Source organism: Scyliorhinus torazame, chromosome 19, assembly GCF_047496885.1.
Source record: "Scyliorhinus torazame isolate Kashiwa2021f chromosome 19, sScyTor2.1, whole genome shotgun sequence".
Classification (NCBI taxonomy): domain Eukaryota; kingdom Metazoa; phylum Chordata; class Chondrichthyes; order Carcharhiniformes; family Scyliorhinidae; genus Scyliorhinus; species Scyliorhinus torazame.
In genome coordinates this window covers 86,783,368-86,806,497 of record NC_092725.1, presented here as the reverse complement: position 1 = coordinate 86,806,497, position 23,130 = coordinate 86,783,368, and the positions used below count along the sequence as shown (strand labels likewise).

At 43.3% G+C, this 23,130-nt stretch overlaps 1 protein-coding gene across 4 annotated transcripts in view; it reads right to left on the bottom strand.

Annotated features, from left to right (window-relative positions):
- Nucleotides 1-23,130, bottom strand: part of b4galnt3b (beta-1,4-N-acetyl-galactosaminyl transferase 3b) — a 316,987-nt gene that overhangs the window by 281,922 nt on the left and 11,935 nt on the right. The gene's annotated exons all lie outside the window — the stretch shown is intronic.

Here is a 23,130-nt window from a genome sequence, read left to right as displayed (position 1 = left end):
GTCCAAGAAAACTAAATGAGCCAATTATTCTGGGACTGGCTTCATTTCCTACAATATTGCTTCTTGTTTGCACTCTCAATTGGGATTTGTGCCTAGTTTGGAGTCCTCCCAGTAACATGCTATTTCAGTTCATCTCTCTGGTTGGGTTTACGAACTCTTTGCTATTCCACGCTCCTTTTCCATCAAGGGAGCGATGGCCTGGCCCTGGGAACTGCCACAGTAGCAGAATGCACAGGGCAAGGTGGCTGTTGCAGGGGCAGAACACCCAGAAAATCCCAGTCAAACTAAGAGGAAATTAATGGCCTGTTGACCCTTGTCTGGGACCTCTTCCCTCCTTGTGCTGCAGCTACTAATCTTTGAGGTATTGAGCGTTGGGTTGGGGACTACCAGTGGGAAAGGCTGCTAACTTGGATTGAAGGCATTCCTGTAGGTTTGAATGAGTGAGGTCGCTTTTTTAAAATCTCTCCTGCTATACCTATATCTGTTCATGTTACAATGCTTACGCCTTTAGCAGGATATTGCCACTTTAAAAATATTTATTTTTTAAATCAATTTAAAGTGCCCAATTTTTTTTTCCCAATTAAGGGGCAATTTAGGGTGGCCAATCCACCTACCCTGCACATCTTTGGATTGTGGGGGTGAGACCCACACAGACATGGGGAGGAGATTCCCACTTCTACCTGATTCTCCAAAACAATTTAATAAGGAATTCATAACGATGCTGCACATAAAACACTGAAACGCCAAACACAATGCTCTGGATTGCCACCCTGCTGCACTGTCACCATCAGCCACACTTGCTCTAGTCACATCCGATAATGGGATATCAAAATCTCATCCTACGCAATCTGTCGTCAGTTCAGATACACCTTTTAAAAACAAATCACTCAATAATAAAACTGGCAAAGGCTTGAAAGGAGCAAATGATCTTTCAGTTGACGCATGGCCAAAGCAGCTACATGAAAGAGGTGTAAAAAGACTACCAACTTTACTGGAATTAAATTTTTTTTTTTTTTTTTTAAATACTGCTGCTGCCAGATTGTGGATTCCTGCTGATTTGCTGAAAAAACACCTGACCTAGGGGAATTTCTGACTGAATATTTTTTATGTGTGCCTTGGGAGAAAACTGTGAAGGAAGATTGCTGCTCTCTCCCTGTATTTCCTTCAGCCCAGAGTGGGTGTTCACCTTCAGCTGGAAAATTTCCGTCTCGGTGCACCTTGTTTGAATTTGACACCTGCAAAGTGGTGACAGGTGGACAGTTAACAAAGGCAGTGTTGCACTGAAGAACCTTCGGAAAGGACTTCCAAGCAACGACTGCAACCAGCGCTCTGCGTTTGCACGCAGGTACACAAAATCAACAGTGTCGAGATCTGTTCGAACTTGATAATTTTTCATATAGCGTCCCCTTCTGCCAACCTCTGCAGATACCTTATTTATCTTATACTTAGGCTTTTCATGGGATGTGGATGTCACTGGCGAGACCAGCATTTATTGCCCATCCCTAATTGCCCTTGAGAAGGTCTGCTTCAACCACGGCAGTCCATGTGGTGTAGGTACACCCACAATGCTATTGGGGGCACATTTTGACCGAGCAAAAGCAAAGGAAACAGCAATATATTTCCAAGTCAGAATGGAGAGTGGTTTAGAGGGTATCGTCCAGGTGGTGGTGTTCCCATGCATCTGCTGCCCTAGTCCTTCTAGATGGTAGCGAACTTGGGTCTGGAAGATGCTGTTTAAGGAGCCTTAGATCATAGATCATAGAATTTACAGTGCAGGAGGAGGCCATTCGGCCCATCGAGTCTGCACCGGCTCTTGGAAAGAGCACCCTACCCAAGGTCAACAACTCCACCCTATCCCCATAACCCAGTAACCCCACCCAACACTAAGGGCAATGTTGGACACTAAGGGCAATTTATCATGGCCAATCCACCTAACCTGCACATCTTTGGACTGTGGGAGGAAACCGGAGCACCCGGAGGAAACCCACGCACACACGGGGAGGATGTGCAGACTCCGCACAGACAGTGACCCAAGCCAAAATCGAACCTGGAACCCTGGAGCTGTGAAGCAATTGTGCTATCCACAATGCTACCGTGCTGCCCACAGAATACAAATTGTACCATCTGCTGAGGTGGGATTGTGAGCATCCCCACATCTGACCTGATGACAGAAAGAGGGGCATTGATGAAGTAGTTGAGGATGGTTGGGCCTAGGACACTTTCCTGAGGAACCCCTGCAGTAATGTCCTGGAACTGAAACCAAATCCACGACCACCATCATCTAGAAGGACAAGAGCAGCAGATACCTGGGAACCCCACCACAAGGAGGCTCCACTCCAAGTCACTCACCACCCTTACTTGAAATAGGGACAACATCCTGGAACTCCCTCCCTGATAGCACAGTGGGTGTACCTACACCTCAAGGATTGCAGCAGTTAGGGGCAGCATGGTGGCCGCAGTGGTTAGCACTTTTGACTCACAGCGCCAAGGACTCGAGTTCGATCCTGGCCCCGGGTCACTGTCCGTTTGCACATTCTCCCCGTCTCTGCGCGAGTCTCACCCCCACAACCCAAAGGTATGCAGGTTAGGTGGATTGGCCACGCTAAATTGCCCCTTAATTGGGAAGAGGAGATTTGGATACTCTAAATTTATTTTTAAAGAAGGATTGCAGTGGTTCAGGAAGGCAACTCACCACCACCGTCTGAAAGGCAACTAGGGATGGCCAATAAATGCTGGCCAACCAGCGGCGCCCAAATCCCCCAGCCCCGCCCTCTCCAAATTCCAATTGGCTCCAGTTTAGCCCCGTGATGCCATACTCGGTCAAATGCTACCATGATGTCAAGGGCAGTCACTCTCACCTCATCTCTGCAGTTCAGCTCTTTTTTCCAATGTTTGAACCAAGGCTGTAATGAGGTCAGGAGCTGAATGAACCAAGCAGAACCCAAACTGAGCATCAAGTACTGCTTGATAGCACGGTTGATGACTCCTTTACTGATCATAGAGTTGAGACTAATAGTATGATAACTGGCTGGGTTGGATGTTCAACTGTGTTGAGGCCTATTTGCCAATTACATATCCATTCTGCAGATTTATTATTTGTTACCAACCTTCTCCAAGTTCTCCATTACCTCTCCACCCTACATTGGTCATCCACAAAATTTAGAAGTTTGTGTCTTTAAATTCTAACATCCAAATCAAACATTTAAAGGGTTATTTCAGAATACACAGAAAAGTTACATTCCAACAAGAAAGAACAATTCCAAGGGGTAGACCCACCGGCCGTGGTTCACGGAAAAGGATGGCATCAAACTTGAATTTGCATTTAATTTGGTGGTTGGTCAGAAGATTCAACAGAATATAAAGAATGGCAAGGAATGACAAAATAATAAAGAGGTAAAACTTAGTAAAAGAGAAAGCCAGCTGGAGATATAAAGATGGATAGCAAGAGTTTCTAGCGATATTTAAATAAGAAAATATTTAACAAAAATGAACACTGATGCTATAGAAAGGGGAATTAATTATGGAAAGTAGGGAGATGGCAGATTAATTAAAAATGTATTTTGCATCAGTCTTCACTATAGAGGATCCAAGGAAAATCCCAGAAAATAGCTGTAACTCAGAAAATGGTAGGGAGGGAGGATCTCAGGAAAATTACAATCACCAGGGAAGTTGAACTGAGCAAATTGTTGGGCGCGTAGGCTGACAAATCCCTGGGCCTGGATGGACCTCATCCTAAGGTCTTGAATGAAGTGGTTAGGGAGATAGATGATGCATTGGTTTTAATATTCCAAAATTCCTTAAATTTGGGAAGGTTCCATTACATTGGAAAATGGAAACTCCTTCATTTAGTCTAACATCTGTCAGAGAAAATATTAGAATTTTTTTTTTTAAATTTAGAGTACCCAATTATTTTTTTCCAATTAAGTGCCAATTTAGTGTGGCCAATCCACCTAACCTGCACATCTTTGGGTTGTGGGGGTGAAACCCACGCAGACATGGGGAGAATGTGCAAACTCCACATGGACAGTGACCCAGGGCCAGGATTCGAACTTGGGTCCTTAGCACCGCAGTCGGAGTGCTAACCACTGAGCCACATGCTGCCCCCTATTAGAAATTATTATTAAAGACGTTACAGCAGGGCACTTGGAAAAATTCAAGGCTATCAGGCAGAGTCAACATGGTTTGGTGAAAGGGGAATCCTAGTTAAACAATTTATTGGAGTTCTATGAAGGAGTCACACGTGTTGTGGATAAAGGGAAACCAGTGGATGTACTGTACTTAGATTTCCAAAAGGCATTTGATAAGGTGCCACATCAGAGGTTATTGCAGAAAATAAAAGCTCATGCTGTTTGGGGCAATATATTAGCATGGATTGAAGATTGGCTAGCTAACAGGAAACAGTTGGCATAAATAGGACCTTTTTCTGGTTTGGCAGGATGTGATCAGTGGTGTGCCACAGGGATCAGTGCTGGGGCTTTTATAATTTATCCAAATAAGTAGGATGAAAAGCGACCGAAGGCATGGTTGTGAAATTTGCTAACGACACAAAGATAGGTAGGAAAGTAAGTTATGAAGAGGACATAAGGAGGCTACAAAGGAATGTGGATAGGTTAAGGTGAGTGGACAAAAGCCTGGCCGTATAATGCGGGCAAATTTGAAATGCTCCATTTATGGCAGGAAGAATAAAATAAGATTACCTAAATGGTGAGAGTTTGCAGAGCTCGAGGTGCAGCGGGATCTGGGTGTCCTAGTCCACAAATCACAAAAGGCTAGTATACAGGTACAGCAAGTAATTCGGAAAAAATAATAGAATGCTGTTGTTTATTGGGTGGGAAATTGATTCCAAAAATAGGGAGGTTATGCTTCAGTTGTACAGGTGAAGCCACATCTGGAGTACTGCTTACAGTATGGTTTCCTTTTTTAAGGAAAGATGTAAATGCATTAGAAGCAGTTCAGAGAAGACAATTACCTGGTTTGGGAAGATTGCCTTACAAGGAAAGGTTGGACAGGTTCTGCTTGCATCCACAAGAATTTAGAAAAGAGTAAGAAATAACTTAAATTGATGGTAGCACAGTGGTTAGCACTGTTGCTTCACAGCGCCAGGGTCCCAGGTTCAATTCACGACTTGGGTCACCGTCTGTGCGGAATCTGCACGTTCTCCTTGTGTCTGCTGTGGGTTTCCTCCGCGTGCTCCGGTTTACTCCCACAAGTCCCAAAAGACATGGGGCTGGATTCTCCATTATTGGGACTATGTCCCCACGCCAGCTCAAAATGGTGGAGTTTTACTCCTGAAAATCCTGGATTAAAGGGACACGAATTCACAGCCCTGCAGAGGGCTAGCAGGGAGCCGGCGTAGATCTAGCAGCTTTTGCTTCAGATACAGGCCCCACACTTGAGGATCAGAGGCCACACATGCGCATGGCGGCGGCCTCCAGTTGCCTCGCCATGCTCCATGGCAGACTCGGATGCGGAGGTAGACCCACAAAGGAGATTCTCCGATCGGCCGCGTACCTGACCATCAACCCCCTCATGAACATTCCCGGCCACTTACAAGGCCCCCCACTGGCCTCTAATCTGCCCGCTCCTGACCAGGGGGCCGTGGACTGAGTCCGCAGCCGCCACGCGAGTAACCCGACCGGCTGGACCAGTTTAGATCCACGCCATCGGGACTTTGGCTGGTCGGGGCGGAGGATTTTGGAGCGGGCATCTGGCAGTGGTCCCAGGCGGCACCATGCACTCCCCGGTGATGCAGCTTTTCGGTGCCCGGAGAATCAGCACCAATTTCTGCGTCAAACTGGATTCTCCGCCCTGGTGCCAGCCATGATTTCAGCGTCGGGGTGCAGAGAATCCAGCCCATGCTGTTAGGTGAATTGGAAATTCTGAATTCTCCCTCGGTGTACCTGAACAGGCACCGGAATGTGGCAACTAGGGGATTTTCACAGTAACTTTATTGCAGTGTTAATGTGAGCCTACTTGTGACATTAAAGATTATTATGAAACATAGACCTTGAAGGGTATTAACAGGGTGGATAGGGAGAGGATGTTTCCTCTCATGAGAGAACCTAGAACTAGGGGGGGGATCATTATTTAAAAATAAGGAGTCACCCATTTAAGACAGATGAGGAGAATCTTTTTCTCAGACGGTCACGAGCAGTCTTTGAAAATTTTTAATGTAGAACTGGATAGATTCTTAAAGTGGGTGAAAGGTTATCGGGGGTAAGCAGGAATGTGGGGTTGAGATTGCTATTCGATCATCCACAATCATATTGAATAGCGGAGTAGGCCTGAAAGGCCGAGTGGCCTTCTCCTGCTCCTAATTCATATGTTCGAAAATCATTAATCTAAATTGTAACAGTGACCCTAGCACTGATCCTTCTGGGACTCCACTTTCCACCTTCTGGCTGCCTTTTACCCATTCAGCTGGCTAAACATTTTGCAGTTTGAATCCAACTTAATGCCTGAACTCTCAACTGGAGCCAAGTAGAGTCGGATGCCACAGAGGTGGCTTCAATTACACTTCGCTTCAGAGCCAAAGGGGTCCTGACATCGATTTACACTTCAGAGTGATTTTCAACTGCTGACTATGCACCTTGCACCTGAAAAACAGGTTGCTAGCAACAGGCCTGTGCATGAGCGAGCAACCCACTCGACTGGAACAGGCTGCATCAAGCACACCATTTGTAGGATCCAAGTTACAACTTTCAGGTGCCATGGAGCCAGGGTGTTCAGGGAGCCAACTTCAAGGAACAACTCTTCCCCCCCCCCCCCTAATGAAAGCCTCACCCATCAGCCCAAACTGTCAAACAGTTTACTGTGGGAAGTGGCCAATTTCCCACCCACAGATCACCGGAGACATTTAAAATGCAATGCAGCAAACCTGGTGAGCACAGAACACCTTTATTGCATTTTTGCAAGTCCCAAAGTGCTTCGTACCCAATTCTGTTTTTGAAGTTGGGCGGGATTCTCCGGCCGCGTTCGCCCGGAGAATCCTGCCCGAGGTCAATGGATTTTTCCAGTCGGGGTCTCTCCCGTGGCGTTCTTGTGGCGGGAGGGGAGGAAGGATCGAGCCCTATGTATGCACACACTGAGGATTCACCAAAACCAATAAACAAAGTGTTGGAAAAACTCAACAGGTCAGGCAGCATCTGTGGAAAGAGAAACAGAGTTGATATTGAGTCCAACATGACGTTTCTGGAACCCAACAAAAGTAAGTTAATCAAGTGTGCCGTTTATCCAGTTTTGACGATTGTGACAATATTCAAGAACAGGGCCAAATCCAACTGTGGAAATCTCCCAGCTTTCCATTGGAGGAAAGATCAGTCCAAGAACCCTTCTGAATCAACTCATTACATTTACTGGAGAGCCATTCCCCACATCTCATTGTGGGTTTCGGCCATCAAGAGGCATGGCCAACGTGATTTTTACAGCTCACCAACTACAAGAAAAACGTCACGTACAACATCAGCTTCTCTATTTTCTTTGACTTGACAAAGGCCTTCAACTCTAAATCAGAGGCAATCGGAAGTATAGCTGTCCTCCAAAATTCATTATCATTCGTCTGCTTCATGATATGTGAGCGGTGATTCCTAATGACAGATGCATTAAAGACCTTTCTCAGGTTAAGGCAGGAGTCAAAAAAAGTTGTCATTGCTCCAACTCTTCTTTCAATCTTGCGTGCTGCCATGCTCTCTCTGATTAAAGGCGCAGCTTATTTATCGAATGGATGGTAAACGATTGCTCAGGCAACGCCACCAAAAATTAAGTCCACCACAACTTCAGTCATTGGGCTCCAGTACATTGACAGTGCCGCAGTTAAGTACTATGTTGGTGTGGTAGTATGTATTAGGGGGTCATGTGGGACTGGAAGCCCTAATGTCATTGGCTGACAGATCCCGGGTCCTGGTTGGCCGTTGACCTCCAGCTCCGCCCTGAAGGCGGAGTATAAGAAGCCGGAGTCCTCCCCCGCAGGCCATTCTACTATCGAGCTGCGGGGCAACAGACACGCTGTGTCTGTTCCCCCGCAGTGTGCGCTACAGTTGGAAACTGACATTCAGAGAAACATCATATGTACTGAGGCATACGTGAAGATAGGGTTTGCACTCCACATTCAGAGGACCAAAATCCTCCATCAGCAAGCTCCAAATACACCCCTAACCCATTGATTAGGTTTCATGAGTGCTTTGAAAATGCGGAACACTGCCACTACCTTGCAAGTTAACTTTCACAGAAGGCCGACACTGATGAAGAAATGCAACATCACCTGAAATCCACTGGTGCAGCCCCAAGGCCGCTAAGGAAGCGAATCATTTAAAACCGTGACATCAAAACTGAATCAAGCGCATGGTCTACCATGCAGTCATGATCACTACCTTTCCTTATAGGGCTGGAACATGGGCAACGTGTCGCAGGCACCTCAAAGCACTGGAGTCATACCATCAAATCTGCTCACTGTGATGAATGTAGGAATTTCAGATATATTGTATTATATGTATTCAGTGCAGTAATGGTTAAAGGACTGGGTTAGTGTGCGTAAGACAGTAGTGTTTTTAAAAATAGTCTAATTAAGAATCATCCATACAGGCTCAATCCACTAAAGTTACCACAGGTACAACCGGGTGCTCCGGTTTCCTCCCACAGTCCAACAATGCACAGATTAGGTGGATTGGCCATATCTTTTTATTAAAACAATAAAGGTGGATTGGCCATGCTAAATTGCCCCTCAGTGCCCAACGGTCACCTTTCAAAGAGTCGGTGAAGACTCAAATGGGCCGAATTGCCTCCTTCTGCACTGTAGGGATTCCATATCAGTGAAGTGAGTTGCAACGATTGGAGCTCACCAACTATGATGGTACCAAAACCGGATGGAACACAACGATTATGTGTGGACTACAGAAAGTCAACAGAGTTACGAAGTCAGATTTGTATCCTATTCCTCGTTTGGAAAAATTGTTAAAAGGGACAAGTGAATTCTCTTACCAAACTTGACTTACTTAAAGGATACTGGCAAGTACCTTTATCACAGGGCAAAGTAAGTTTCGACTTCTGTGGCACCAAGTCATCTGTGTCAGTTTAAAGTTATGCCGTTAGGAATGAAGATTGGGCCAGCAACATTCCAAAGATTAACCAACAAGGTAATTTCTGGACTAAACAATTGTGCAGTGCACATTGACGATTTGGTGGTGTTCAGTCAAACATGGAAGGAGCATTTGGAACATTTAAAGGAGTTGTTCGATCAACTACAGGGAGGTAGGACTGGTGGTGAACTTGTCTAAAAGTGAATTTACGAAAGCTCAAGTCACATTCTTAGGTGATGCAACTGGAAATGATCAGATGGCCTCACGGAATGTGAAAACAAAAGCTATTGAGGAATTTCCAATACCATCAACTTGGAAAGGAGTTCTGAGATTTCTGGGCACGAGTGATTTTGTTGTCTGTAAACATTAGACACTTCGACCAGTTTATACTAAAACTCGTTTACACAGGTGCCTTTACTCACGAGATGAACAAACGACAGAGTGGATTTGTTGTTGAACCCAATTTTATTGCAGAACAATCCTTAATACAACTTATTACCACACTTTACTGTCTATGTGAGACTCTGATACTATCTGTGCAGTTGAACATGGCCAGGCTGCTCTGCCAGGTAAGACTCTTTCTCTTTGCTGAGCTCTGCCGATTCCGATAACCTTACCTCTGAACTCGGTGTTCTCGCAAAGGTTGGTCGCGCACACCCTCTTCCGGCGTCACCTTGTCTTCTCCAGGAGAGGCTTTGCTGGAGGTTTCCTCCAGGTATCTCTTTTTATACCATCCCTTATCTCTTCTTCGTGCCCTTCTGCAAGGTTCTCTGGCTTCAAGCGAATGAGGCGAGAGGTTTGCAGCACCCAATGGGATTGCTGATTCCATATATCGAAGATGCCAGGAGCACCCTAGGTGTCCATCCGCAGGTGCACGGAGTCCTTTCCATATATGGTAACTGATCTACCATGGAGTCTGGCCAATACTGGCAAATACACAAAATAGTATCCTGATTTGGTCAAGGTCAAGCCTCCGGTCCCAGTACCCAGGACACGTCCAGGCTGGACCTTGCTTGCGTCTGATAATGTGTGTGTTCAAACCTGACCTGTCTGAATTCCCATCAGGTCTGGCTGCTCAAGCTGTTGGCTGCCATTTAATTTAGATTGTCCAATTCTGTATCTGGCCTAGTTTTTCAGACCATTGGCCACAGTTTCTACTGGAAATTCACACCAGATTTCAGCAGTGTGGTTGCTCCACTGACTGAACTTCTGAAAAAGCACAGGAACATTCAGCAGATGTCACAATGTCAGGAGGCTTTTGACAATCTGAAAACTGTGTTAACCACTGCACTAGTGTCGGCAACACCTAATTATGCCAAGCAATTTAAGGTAGCAATTGATGAGTGGGATATGGGCTTTGCTGCTGTTAGGTTGCAGGAAGACTATGAAAGAATAGAACAGTCTGTTGGTTATTTTTCTCGGAAACTAAATATTCATCAAAATAAATATTCGATCATCGAGAAGGAGACATTGAGTTCGGTACTGGTGTTACAATATTTTGACACTTATGTTGCTAACAATTAATTGAAGACAATTGTATATGCAGACCATAATCCATCAAGGGTTTGGGGAAAGTATAAGGATCGAAATGCAAGACTTTTCCAATGGAGTTTATTGCTATAACATTTAACTTGAAAATTATACAACTAGTAGGAAGAGAAAACTGATTGCAGATGCTTTATCGTGACTTTAAATTGTGAGAAGACTGGAACACCAGAAGGTGAAAAAGACTGAAATGGACTATACTCTTGTTTAAATTTGCATGGTTAAATATAATTTGATATGTATCTTATAAATATTAGTTGTGTTTAGTAATGTAAATGTTTAGAATTGAACAGATTTGGAAAACAAAGCCATTTGTTTATATTGCTGGTTCATTTTTTAAGGGGAGAGGTGTCATGAATGTAGAATTTTCAGATATATTGTATTATATGTATTTGGTGCAATAGAGTTAAAAGCCTGGGTTAGTGTGTCTATGACTGCTGCAGTAGTATTTTTTAAATATCCTGGTATGCAAGACAGCTAGGCTTTTTGGAAGCAGAGGTGCAATTGAATCATCGTAAAAGTTTGGGGGAATGGACTTTTATTATATTAAGAGGGTTCCCTGCAGAGCAGTTAATTAGAGACATTGTGTTCAGTTAATAAGATGATGTATTTAATGGGAGGAGCCAGGGGTTGAAGCACTCAGAGTTTTAGTTTGTGGCTGGACGGCAAGACTGAGAAGTTTCGGAGAAATACAGCCAGAGATTCTGCATTGTTCTGACAGGGTTCAGGTCTATCCTTTCAAACAGTATTAACAGACATGCAGTACAGCAAGTATTCCTGAGTGCTAGCTGTATTCAAAACGTGGATTAGAATTGGAGGTGGTTTTGTTGTTAGCGGAAATAAAGATAGCAGTTAAGGTTGTGTTTTGTTTAAGGGGCAATTGTAAGCTATTTTCTTGTGTAATGTTAAAGATATTTTAATACCGATATTTTAATATCCTTACTTCGCCCGAAATCACTCCTGGAGCGAGGTATCCTTTTGTCAGTCTTACAAAATTAAAATAAAATATTGGGGTTTCTGTCAAGTACCCTAGCCACTGTTGGGAGTCTGGTTCGGGATTGTAATACTCACACCCTTCACTACATGTTTGGGAGCTTTTCTTTCAACAGAGTATCCTTCATCATCACATCAGTGCCAGAATCTTCCAGTGGACAATGTCGGACTGGATGCAGTCGTATCTCATATGGATGATGTGCTGATCCTTGGGTCAACTCACAAAAATGCACTTTCGTGAGAGACGTGTTACAATGCCTACAGGAACCAGGATTCACACAATAACAAATGCAAATTGTCACAGCCAACTGTCAAGATCCTTGAGAATATTGTGACTGTATCTGGTATCAAAGTTGATGCACGGAAGATGAGAGCAATTAAGGGGTTTCCAGCTATTCATAACATAACCAATTCATGGCTATGATAAACAACCTAACAGTCAATGAGCCATGTCAGCTGTGACGTGTTGGGTGGAAGCACACCAGAGGTCTTTGAGAAAAATCAAAGGAGATGCTAATTGCTCACCATCATCCAGAAATACCCACCTTCCAGAAAAACCCACCTTCAAGAGGTCCATGAGCTGTGTTTTTTTTTCCTCCCAGATACAGATGGGCAAATAGCAGACCCGTTGACTTCATATCCCATTCACTGACAGAGACGGAAGAGACATGTGATAGGAAAAGAAGCATTAGTTGCTGTTTGTGAAAGTTTTCAGATTATATTCTTGGTCCCCACTTCGGAATAGAGACAGACCCCAAACCCTTAGTGACATTCTTAAATTTGAAGGAGTTTACAAGAATGCCTCCGAGAGTACAATTCAGACCGAGGATGACAAGGTTTGATGCAAGGCCAAGAGTACGTTCTAGGAAAACACAGACCACAGCAGATGCTTTGTACTATATCCTAGTGGCAAGGCATGATCAAGGTGGTGGTATGCCTTGTTGAAAAGAAATTGCATTGACAACAACCACTAGTCCATCAGCAACAAGGCTGAGATCAATAAGCTTTTAATCAGTAGGGTTAAGAGTTACGGAGATAAGGCAGGAAAGGGGACTTAGTGAGTGTTAGGTCTGCCATGACCTTATTAAATGGCGAAGAGGGCTCAAAAGGCTGAATGGCCTACTGCTGTTCATATTTCTTTTGGACTCGTTTTTTAATCAGTGACTGAATGAAACTAGAAATGCACATATATCTGATGAGGAATGTGCTCAGCTTCAGAATGCTTGGTTAAAGGATGGCCAGCATACTTTTCCCGTTCTCAGATACTTTTCCCGTTCTCAGATAATGTTCAGTGCGGACACCCCAGTGTAGTTGATGCTTTACACATCTATGACACAAATACAACAACGGTTGCAGCAAAGAAGTCACAAAATGTTGAGCCAGAACAAAATATTCTGTTTAGTCGTTAAGTCCCTGAAAATCTTTGGAGGAGTTAAAACATCAAGCCGTATTACCGGCCTCTTGATGACGAATAGAGTGGTGTCATCTTCCTTTCCATCAAGGTCATGGGAACATCTTGTGATGGACCCCTTTGAACACAGGTAAATGATCTTGATTGCAATAGTCTATTACTCCTGATGGACAGAACTCCGGCAGCTGCAGGGTCATACTTCTGAAGCAGTGGTGACATCACTGAAGGAGATATTTGCAACACATGGAATCCCAGCCTTTGTAATCTCAAAACAATGGACCACAGCTTTCAAATGAATACTTTTAAAGAGTTTATGGCATTGAATGGATTTATCCATATTACCTGCTCACCAAGGTACCCTCAAGCTAACGGTGAAGCTAAAAGAGGAGTGTGTGCTGTGAAAAGCATTGAAGAACGATAACATTAACTTACATTTCTGAGCTATCATTCAACTTCACTCGCAAAATGGTTTAGCACCACAGATAACAGAGGACAACTCGTTACTCTCCCACACACATTAATGCAACGTGTACAAGCTGATGGCTTGGACAAGGTGATGGAGAAAGAGGATGAGTATCATTCCAGTCAGAAGTGGAATTATGGCAAACATCACAAAACATGCAACCTGACAGATTTCCTACCAGGAGAGCTAGGTTGGATCTAAGAACAAGTGGTTGAACAGATTCCTGCAATCCTACTTCATTCGGATAATGGTATGGTGAGGCCAAACAAACGTGCACTAGTTGCCACATAGCACCAACCTCCTACAGTCAAAGCAGGTATCTACACCAGTGGTGACAAAAAGTGTGCCGCAGTGCACTGTGTGCCCCCCCCCCCACCCCCTAAATCATTCACAAGGGTCTGATCAACATACAAAATCCGAACCGCGCATGTGCCATTCTTGGCCGGCGCATGTGCAGGACTTGGAGCTGTTGACTGAGTTGAAGGTGAAGGCACCATGCGCAAAAAAGTGAAAACACAAAAGCATGTTAAAACCCTAGGAGGGGGAAGGAAGACAGGGAGAAGTTGAAAAAAACAGAAGGGAGGACAGAGAGAAGTAAAAAAAAAAACAAAGTTGCCAGCAAGGGAAGAGGACAGAAGTACAAAACAGGAACCAATAAAGTTAAGGAAAGGAGAAACAGGCTCCAATAAGAGAAAGGCTACGAGGTGTGAGGTGCACTGATTGACGGGGATTCTATCAAAGATAATTTCTTGTTTTGCAAAGAATAGCCCGGTCATGCGACCAAAGAGAAAATCATTTGAGTCACAATCGTTTATCTGGAGGAAAACAATTGTAACCGGACCAGTGCAACAGTATCTGCAAGGTGGAGCAGCCTCCGTGACAGGAAAAGTCAAAAGATTCGTGAGTAAGGTGAAAGAGCAGAATTCTGACATCCTGGTCAGCCACTGTATCCAGCACTGTGAAACACCGTGAAACCCTTTTGCAAAAACAATGTCAACTAAGTTATCTGCAGTATTAGACTAAACAGTGAAAATTATGAATTATGGGAAGTCACATCCTTTGAAATTGTATCCATTTACAATTTTGCATAAAGAGATAGGAGGCCAAGTACAAGGATTTACTCAAGCACACAAAAGTGTGATGACTGTCTCACTCCACAACTTGACCCATTATCTAGGTACATTCCAGCGCATTATTTAAGAAAATGCTGCATGGTGCTGTCTTTCATATGAAATATTAACATGCAGGCAGGGGCTTCAGTTTAAGGTAAAAGCTCCCATAGCACTATTCAAAAGAGCAGAATGTTTTTCTTCGATCTTATTAATTCTCCTTCAAACCAAAAATAGAGAAGCTTCTCATTTGCCTAACTTGCTTTTAGTGGGACCTCACTGTGTATATTCATAACAGTGGCTGAACTTCAAACAAAAATGAAGAGGAAGCACTTTGGGGCTTCCAAAAATGCAACAACGGTCTTTTGTACATGCAAGTTTATTATAGGAACTAGCATTGAATATGCATTATATTGGCATTTACCACAATCAGCCATTACTCTCATTCCATTGCCAGCACTCTAAAATCATGAACAGACATTAATTACATGCCCCACAAACAATCTAATGCCCTTACTAGCTTCTTGTACTCACAGTATAAAATAAATGCTTGAAAACAATAAATTAAGAAATACAATAGCTTCACCTGGTCCCAGGATGCATTTTCATCTGTAACGATAAACATAGTCTGTCAGTACGTTGTTTGATCTTTCCCTCCCACAGCCCTAGCTGTGTCTGCACTGAGATGACCTCAGTCAGTACAGACCTGAGATTAAATTAGACAGCTTCCCACACTGTATGGTAGGTACTGTGCCCTATTGGATGACATATTTACAAATTCAGCACCACACAAATACATAGTCACTCAAGAATTAAAACTGATTTGGTACAACTGGTGTTCATTGGTGGTTTCAACTTTTGTGAATTGGAGTTCAAATCAATGAGCCAGGTATGTTGGAAAAAATATCCAAATAACACATGCAGTTATCTTTCTATACACTGGCCAGCAAATTGGTGAGGAAGAGATTCGCTGTGAATTGCTGATCACCACAAGTTGCTAACCAATTTGGGTGGCTCCTGTGTTTGCAAAATCTGATTTCTATGAAGTCATTACATTTACTCATTGATTGCCATGAAACTCAGATAGTCAGGTATAAAAATTAACAGCAAAATAATTATTAATAACAACCAAACCCCTGCTTTACAGAAAATGAACTGCAGTCTCTTGCCTTCAGACTAAATTGTTTTTGAGGTTCTAAACGGTTCATTGGCAATCTTTTTCTTTCTCTCACTCTCCTCCTTGGTTCTCCCTCTTTTTCAGTGCATCATTGGATTAACCAGTGTACTGGTGGTCTTGTTGTTCTCCAAAGTCCCTATTGCCCTCGCTGCACCTTTTGCACTTCACGCTGCCAGCCATATTTCTCCAATTAAACCAGATATTCTTCCATCAGTTTTCCATTTCAGGCCAAAAGATTGACAATTTAATTCGAGCAACATCTTCCTGCCTTTGCACAAAGGCAGCTTTTACAGGCTGAAGCAGAATTCAGATGAACCAATCATACAGGCAAGATGAAGAAAACATTTTGAATAAAATGTTTGGCAATAGGTTCAGTTGGAGGAAGGTAGCTCAGGATTGCTGAGCATGTGTTGATTTAGAGAATACAATTAGAACGGAGTCAAAGAGATCAGCTAGCCACCCTCCAACGAATGCTAGAAGGAAATTCACCAAAATCAAATATATACACAAGTGCAAGACGCCACATAAACCACCCGCGCGCAGCGTCACAGCACAGCACTGGACTATTTAGCCAACTCGTCTGTGCTACACAAGCTTCCTCACACAATTCTTCACGTGAGCCTATCAGCATACTTTTCCATTCCTTTCTCTCTCACATGTATTCGTGCTATTTGACATGATACCAAGTTCTATATCCTAAGCACTAAAGCCATTTTGCCTGAATTCCTGCAGCACATGCATATCATACACAATAAATTGCATTTATGTATCTTTAACAAAATGTCCCAAAGCACTTGACAAGATCACAATTTGACATTAAGCCACAAAAGGAGACATCAGGATAGAGGGTTAAAAGAGAAAAAGTGAAGAATGGAGGAGAGTTTGTGTAGGGCATCGGGATTGAAGGCACTAGCAACAGCGCCGCTCCCGATGGCCCCGGGGAAATACTCAGGGAGTCCGGTAATAATAGCTTCATTGAGAATTTGGAGGCAGTTTCGCCAACACTTCGGGTTGGGGGCAGGTTCAAGGGAAATGCCGATTCGGGGGAACCACAGATTTGAGCCAGGGAAGTGGGATGGAAATTTTCAGAAATGGTAGAAGGGGATTAAGACATTAAAAGATTTGTTTCTGTGGTCGGGGGAAATGTTTAGATACATGCAGGTTTGAGATTTTGCCAGGAAGGAGATACAAAGCTTCCCGGTGGAGCCGGCCTCCACATTGCTGGAGGAGGTGCTGAGGACAGGGGGGGGGGGGGGGGGGACTGGAGAAGGAGGGTAGTGTTGGCGGTTTACAGGGCTATTTTGGAAGAGGAGAAGGCACCATGGAAGGGATCAAAGCAAAGTGGGAAGAAAGAGATGGGAGATGGCATGGAGGGGGGGGTTCTGGTGTGAGGTGCCCCGGAGAGTGAACACCTCCACCTCATGCACGAGGTTGGGGCTGATACAGCTGAAGGTGGTATATAGAGCACACCTCACAAGGGCGAAGATGAGGAGATAGTAGATGTGAGTAAATGTTGCAGAGGGGGGGCCCGCGAATCACGTTCATGTGTTTTGGTCCTGTCTGAAGCCGGAGGAAGGTTTTTAGGGTAATCTCTAAAGTGATGCACGTGAAACTGGACCCAGGCCCTCGGGAGGCCATATTCGGGGTGTCGGACCAGCCGGGGTTAGAAACGGGTGTGGAGGCAGACGTTGTAGCCTTCGCCTCGTTGATCGCCCGAAGGCGGATCCTGTTGGATGGAGAACAACCTCTCCACCCTATGTCCTGGCGTGGCGGGGGGGGGGGACCTGTTGGAATTCTTGACTCTTGAGAAGGTTAAGTTTAAACTGAGGGGAAGGATGGAGGAGTTCTACAATCCAGGGGCATTATTCATTATGCACTTTCAAAAACTGGATAACATCGAACATTAGGGGGAGGGTTGGGTGCTGTAAGTGTTAATGGTGACTATGGGCAATTCCTGATTCCTTTTTGTTATTTGTTTATGTTAACATGTGGGCAGTTGTTTGGGGGTTGATAGGAGGATGGGATTGTTGTTGTTGATATGGGGTTTGACATTATATTCGTTAATGCTCATCGTTTATTGTTGGTGGGTGTAAATTTGGGAGAAAATTGAAAAAGGAGAATAAAAGTATTTTAAAAATAAAGAGAAAAAGTGGAACGGTAGAGAAACAGAGGTTAAGAGAGAAAATTCTAGAGCTTAGCACCCAGGCAGCTGAATGCACAGGTGCCATAGTGGACCAATTAAGATTGGGGATGGCAAAATCAGAATTGGAAGAGCACAGGTTTCTCAGAGGGTTTAGCGCTGGAGGAGATTACAGGCATTAAGGAGGGGCAACGTTATGGGTGGATTTCTAAACAAAGTTAAGATTTCTAACTATGAGGCAATGCTCAGCTGGATGCAAGGACACAAGTAATGAGTGAAAAGGTCTTGGTGTGAGTTAGGATACAGACAGCTAGGTTTGTGCTTAAGCTTATAGAATGGAAGACAGGAGACCAGTCAGGAATGGACTGGAGTAGTCATGTTTAGAGATAAGAAAGGCGTGAATGAGGGTAGCAGATGAGCTGACGCAGTACATAGCAAGTTGAAATTACAGAAATGGCCCAGCTTTGTGGTCAGAAGGTCACCTTAGGGTCGTATATGACAGCTTCAGACAGTGTAATGAATGTAGGAATTTCAGATGTATTATATTATAGGTATTTTGATGTAATAAGGGTTAAAAGTCTGGGTTAATGGCAGCACGGTGGAGCAGTGGGTTAGCACTGTGGCCTCACGGTGCCGAGGTCCCAGGTTCGATCCTAGCTCTGGGTCACTGTCCGCGTGGAGTTTGCACATTCTCTGTGTTTGCGTGGGTTTCACCCCCACAACCCCAAAAATGTGCAAGCTAGGTGGATTGGCCATGCTAAATTGCCCCTTAATTGGAAAAAATGAATTGGGTACTCTAAATTTATAAAAGAAAAGGCTGGGTTAATGTGTGTGTGACTGCTGCTGTCATGTTGTTAGAAGAATCTTGGTTTGAAAGGTTGGGAGTGCAATTAAAGCATCATAAAAAGCTTGGGCTAATGGAGGTTTGTTTTGATTAAGGGGATTCCCTGTGGAGTTAAGTAATGAGTGAACAGGTCTCCCTTCAGTTTGGTAAGATGATGTCATTGCTGGGTGGAGCTAAGGCATCAGACATGTTGCAGAAAGCAGGGCAGTTCCGATCTGAATGTATCTGTGTCCAGACATGAAGCGGTTTGCTCTCACTGCAATTCCATTAAAAGAGATTAACATTCTTTAAAGCAGTGCAGACTTGTCTGAGAACAAGGGAGGGCCAAAACAAGCTGAAAAATAGCTTCTTAAGAAATACAGCCAGAGTTTCGACATGGGTCTGACAGGAGTCAGATCTTGTCTTTAAAGCATCAAGATCTCTCTTTCTCATAGGGATACTTGCTTTACAGAGGTGTTCTATGTGCCATTGGTAGTTAAAGTGCATTGCGAGCGGAGATTTTTTTTCTTATTGTTTGTGGGAATAGAGATAGCAGTTAAGGTAATTATATTCACTTTACTGAGTAGCATTGTTTAAGGGGTAATTGTAAGCCATTTTCTCATGAGATGTGAAAGGTTTTAATATTGTGTTAGTAATAAATTTTGTTTTAATGTACTATATCCCTATTTCTTCGTGTAGTCACTCATAGAGCAAGATATCCTTTCCGCAGAGTCTTACAAAACTAAACTAAAATATTGGGGTTTCTGTCCAGTATCCTAGCCACTGTTGGGGTCTGGTCCGGGATCGTAATAACAGAGAGAGGGATGAAATAAATAATAAAGATTGTGGCAGCGACTATCTGGCAATGGCTTTGGTCTCCAGAAAATTCAGTTGGAGGAGATTTCAGCACATCCAACCCTGCCTGTATTTTGGGAAATTTTGTTCAAAATAAAAAAACTATCCAAAACCAAAAAAAAAATATTATGTAACATTTTTACCATTACTTCAGGATGTCCCCAAAGCACTTTACAGGCAATGTAGTCATAGTTGTGATGAAGGGAACATGGCAGCCCATTTGCACACAGGAAGCTCACGCAAACTGCAGTGGGCAGCACGGTAGCCTTGTGGATAGCACAATTGCTTCACAGCTCCAGGGTCCCAGGTTCGATTCCGGCTTGGGTCACTGTCTGTGCGGAGTCTGCACATCCTCCCAGTGTGTGCGTGGGTTTCCTCCGGGTGCTCTGGTTTCCTCCCACAGTCCAAAGATGTGCGGGTTAGGTGGATTGGCCATGATAAATTGCCCTTAGTGTCCAAAATTGCCCTTAGTGTTGGGTGGGGTTACTGGGTTATGGGGATAGGGCGGAGGTGTTGACCTTGGGTAGGGTGCTCTTTCCAAGAGCCGGTGCAGACTCGATGGGTCGAATGGCCTCCTTCTGCACTGTAAATTCTATGAAAAAATTCTATGAAACAGTGACTAGCTAATTTGCCACAATCATTCATTCATACAGTTCAAGAGAAAACAAAACTGGACATGTTTCTTCCCAGCAGAAGATCAAATATTAGATCTGGTGGAGTTGCTCAGAACCTTTTAACCAGTTACTTTATAACTTGAGGATTTTAAAAGGATAATAGTGCAAAGAAAAATAAGGAAAGGTCTTAGACAGAAGGTAATTACCATGTTAATGAACTAGCTTTGATGTTGTTGGCTCATAGATTGTAAACCATCAGCACCTTGCCTCCAGAGCTGATACCAACCAACCTATCACCAGCCAACAGCATATTCAGTTTCCACCTCAATTCAGAGGAGTCATCCTTATTTAAAATTCATTTGCAAGTCGCAGGGTGTCAAAAAGTGTCTTGAGGCAGCTTGAAATCTCATGATCTCCCAACATAAAAATGTTTTTCTTTGGAAAACAGGTTATTCTTTTGAAGCCATTGACTTATTAAAATGGGTCAGATAAAAGATCATGATAAATAAAAATGCCTACAAAGTCACAGAATATGAAGTTCCTTGGCAAAATAAATAATAAAATGCAGACTTTTGATTAGCACTGAAAACGAAGATAAAACTTTCTCGACAACTGGTACAAGGCCAATTGGCTCTAGCAGATTCTGGGTGACTGAAATCAGGAAATGTTTACTTCACCTAAGCAGTTGTCAATATTGTTAAGTGGAATCAATGAAGACAGTAATAAAAGTAGTCACTGATATTGCCACCACTGCATTCACTGAGATCCTGCTGTATAACACATCTTCAATTAATCAATGCTGGGCGTCACTCTATTGATACTTTTGGAGGGTCAATTAGCTCTGTGCACCCGAACAGGCATCGGAGTGTGGCGACTCAAGAGATTTTCACGGTAATTTCATTGCAGTGTTAATGTAAGCCTACTTGTGACAATAATAAAGATTATTCTTAGTTCGCTGGATGGCTGGTTCATAATGCAGAACAACGCCAACAGTAATGGTTCAATTCCCGTACCATCTAAATTAATCATTAAGGTCCTGCCTTCTCAACCTTGCCACTTGCCTGAGGAGTGGTGACCCTCAGTTTAAATCACCACCGGTCAGCTCTCGCTCTCTCTCAGAAGGGGAAGAGCAGTCTGGAACTTTGGTAACTTTAATTTTCACATTTGCATCAATGCAAAATGGTTGCGAGTTAAAGCAATAAAGTCATCTTGACCGGATGCCAAACAGTGAAAATGACACTTCTTCAACCCCTGTTCATCACAAAACTGTTGGATCCCCAGGAACTTTTAATACTTTGAATGGAATGTTTTTGTTCAGCAACGCAAGAGTGTGCCTACTGCTTTCTCCAAACATTAAGGATTATTTGTCAAGAGAGTAGAACTCCACATGTCAAATCACACACAAAGCTTTACTGTTGCTGCATCATAATGGTGGTGGTCAGATTTGTGTGCAATTTAACTTTGGTCTAAGGATGCCGGCCGGCAACAGCTTAACATCAGGCTATCAATTCCAGTGGGCCTATCAGCCTATTAAAGTTTTATTTTATTTCCATTCTCCAATCCTGTTGCTGCTCCAGACTGCAGTTCCAAGATTTTTTTGGTCTAAATTGATCTAGAAGAGCAGCGGGGAGCAGGCTGAGTACTCTGTAGTAATTAAAAGCAGTAAAACATTTGGACCTTTATTGGTCTCCAATTCTCACTGGAATTGAACTGCAAGCAATTGGAGCAGATTTGTTAAATGCCTGGGTACGCTGTATTGAGGCAAAAAAAGTTATTCATAAGCTCCACAGAGTAATGGGAAACAAGGAAATGGCAGAGACTTTGAACAAGTATTTAGTTTTCATGGTAAAATACACAAAATGTCTCAAGAATAGTAAAAAAATCAATGATAGAGGATGTGATCATTTTTCTCCTCATGGAAGAATCTAGAACCAAGGAGGTGGTTTAAAATAAGAGTTCCCTCGTTTAGGATGAGGAGAAATTTCTTCTCAGAGGATCATTATACTTTGGAATTGAGTATATTCAAGACCGAGTTGGAGAGATTTTTGATCAACAAGGGGGTCAAGAGTTATGGGGCACACCTTATTTCTTTTGGTCTCATGGCCTTAAGAAAGTGTAGTTGAGACAACAATCAATTCAGCTATGATTTTATTGAATGGCAGAGGTGGCTAAAGAGGCCGAATACCTACTACTGCTCCTATTTCTAATATGTTCAGTAAGTAGAAATACCATGATTAAACTAGATCCAGTTGTGGTAAATTCACTGGCAACTTATCAGCTCTGCACAAATAAGAGACGTAAGCACTTGGCACAGCGGTACAAATCCTTATTCTGCTGGAACCCCACAGTGTTCCAAAAAATTATAATGCTGTCGCCATATGTACCATATTTGAAGCTGAATAATGTAAACATTGGTCACATACGACTTCCTTTATAAATGCATCTGGAAGCTGAAATTGGAAAAAAGAATGCACCAGTCAATAAGCAAGATTACTTTTCATGGAAAGGACTGAGGTGGCAAATGTGAAAGCTACAACCAAGGGTAGAATGTGGTTGACAAACGGCTTGCTTCACTAGAAGAAAAATCATTGTTCTTACTCTCTACCAAATACCGACCGCTCCCGAAACAAAAATTAGGGAAGGTTTGGCAAAGCACATCAAACAACAGTGTTTGTTTCTGACTTCAAGACATAATTTGTTGGAGGCAAAACATGGCATTGTTAAAGAAGTCAGACAACGGGCATCAACTTAATCACAGGCTAACAAGACATCTCTTTTTTTTTTAAATTTTATTCTCCTTTTTCACATTTTCTCCCACATTTACATCCATCAACAATAAACAATAATCAGCAAGATATGTCAGTCCCCATAATAACAACGATCCCATCCGCCCACCAACCCCCAAACCTCAGCCCGCATGTTTACA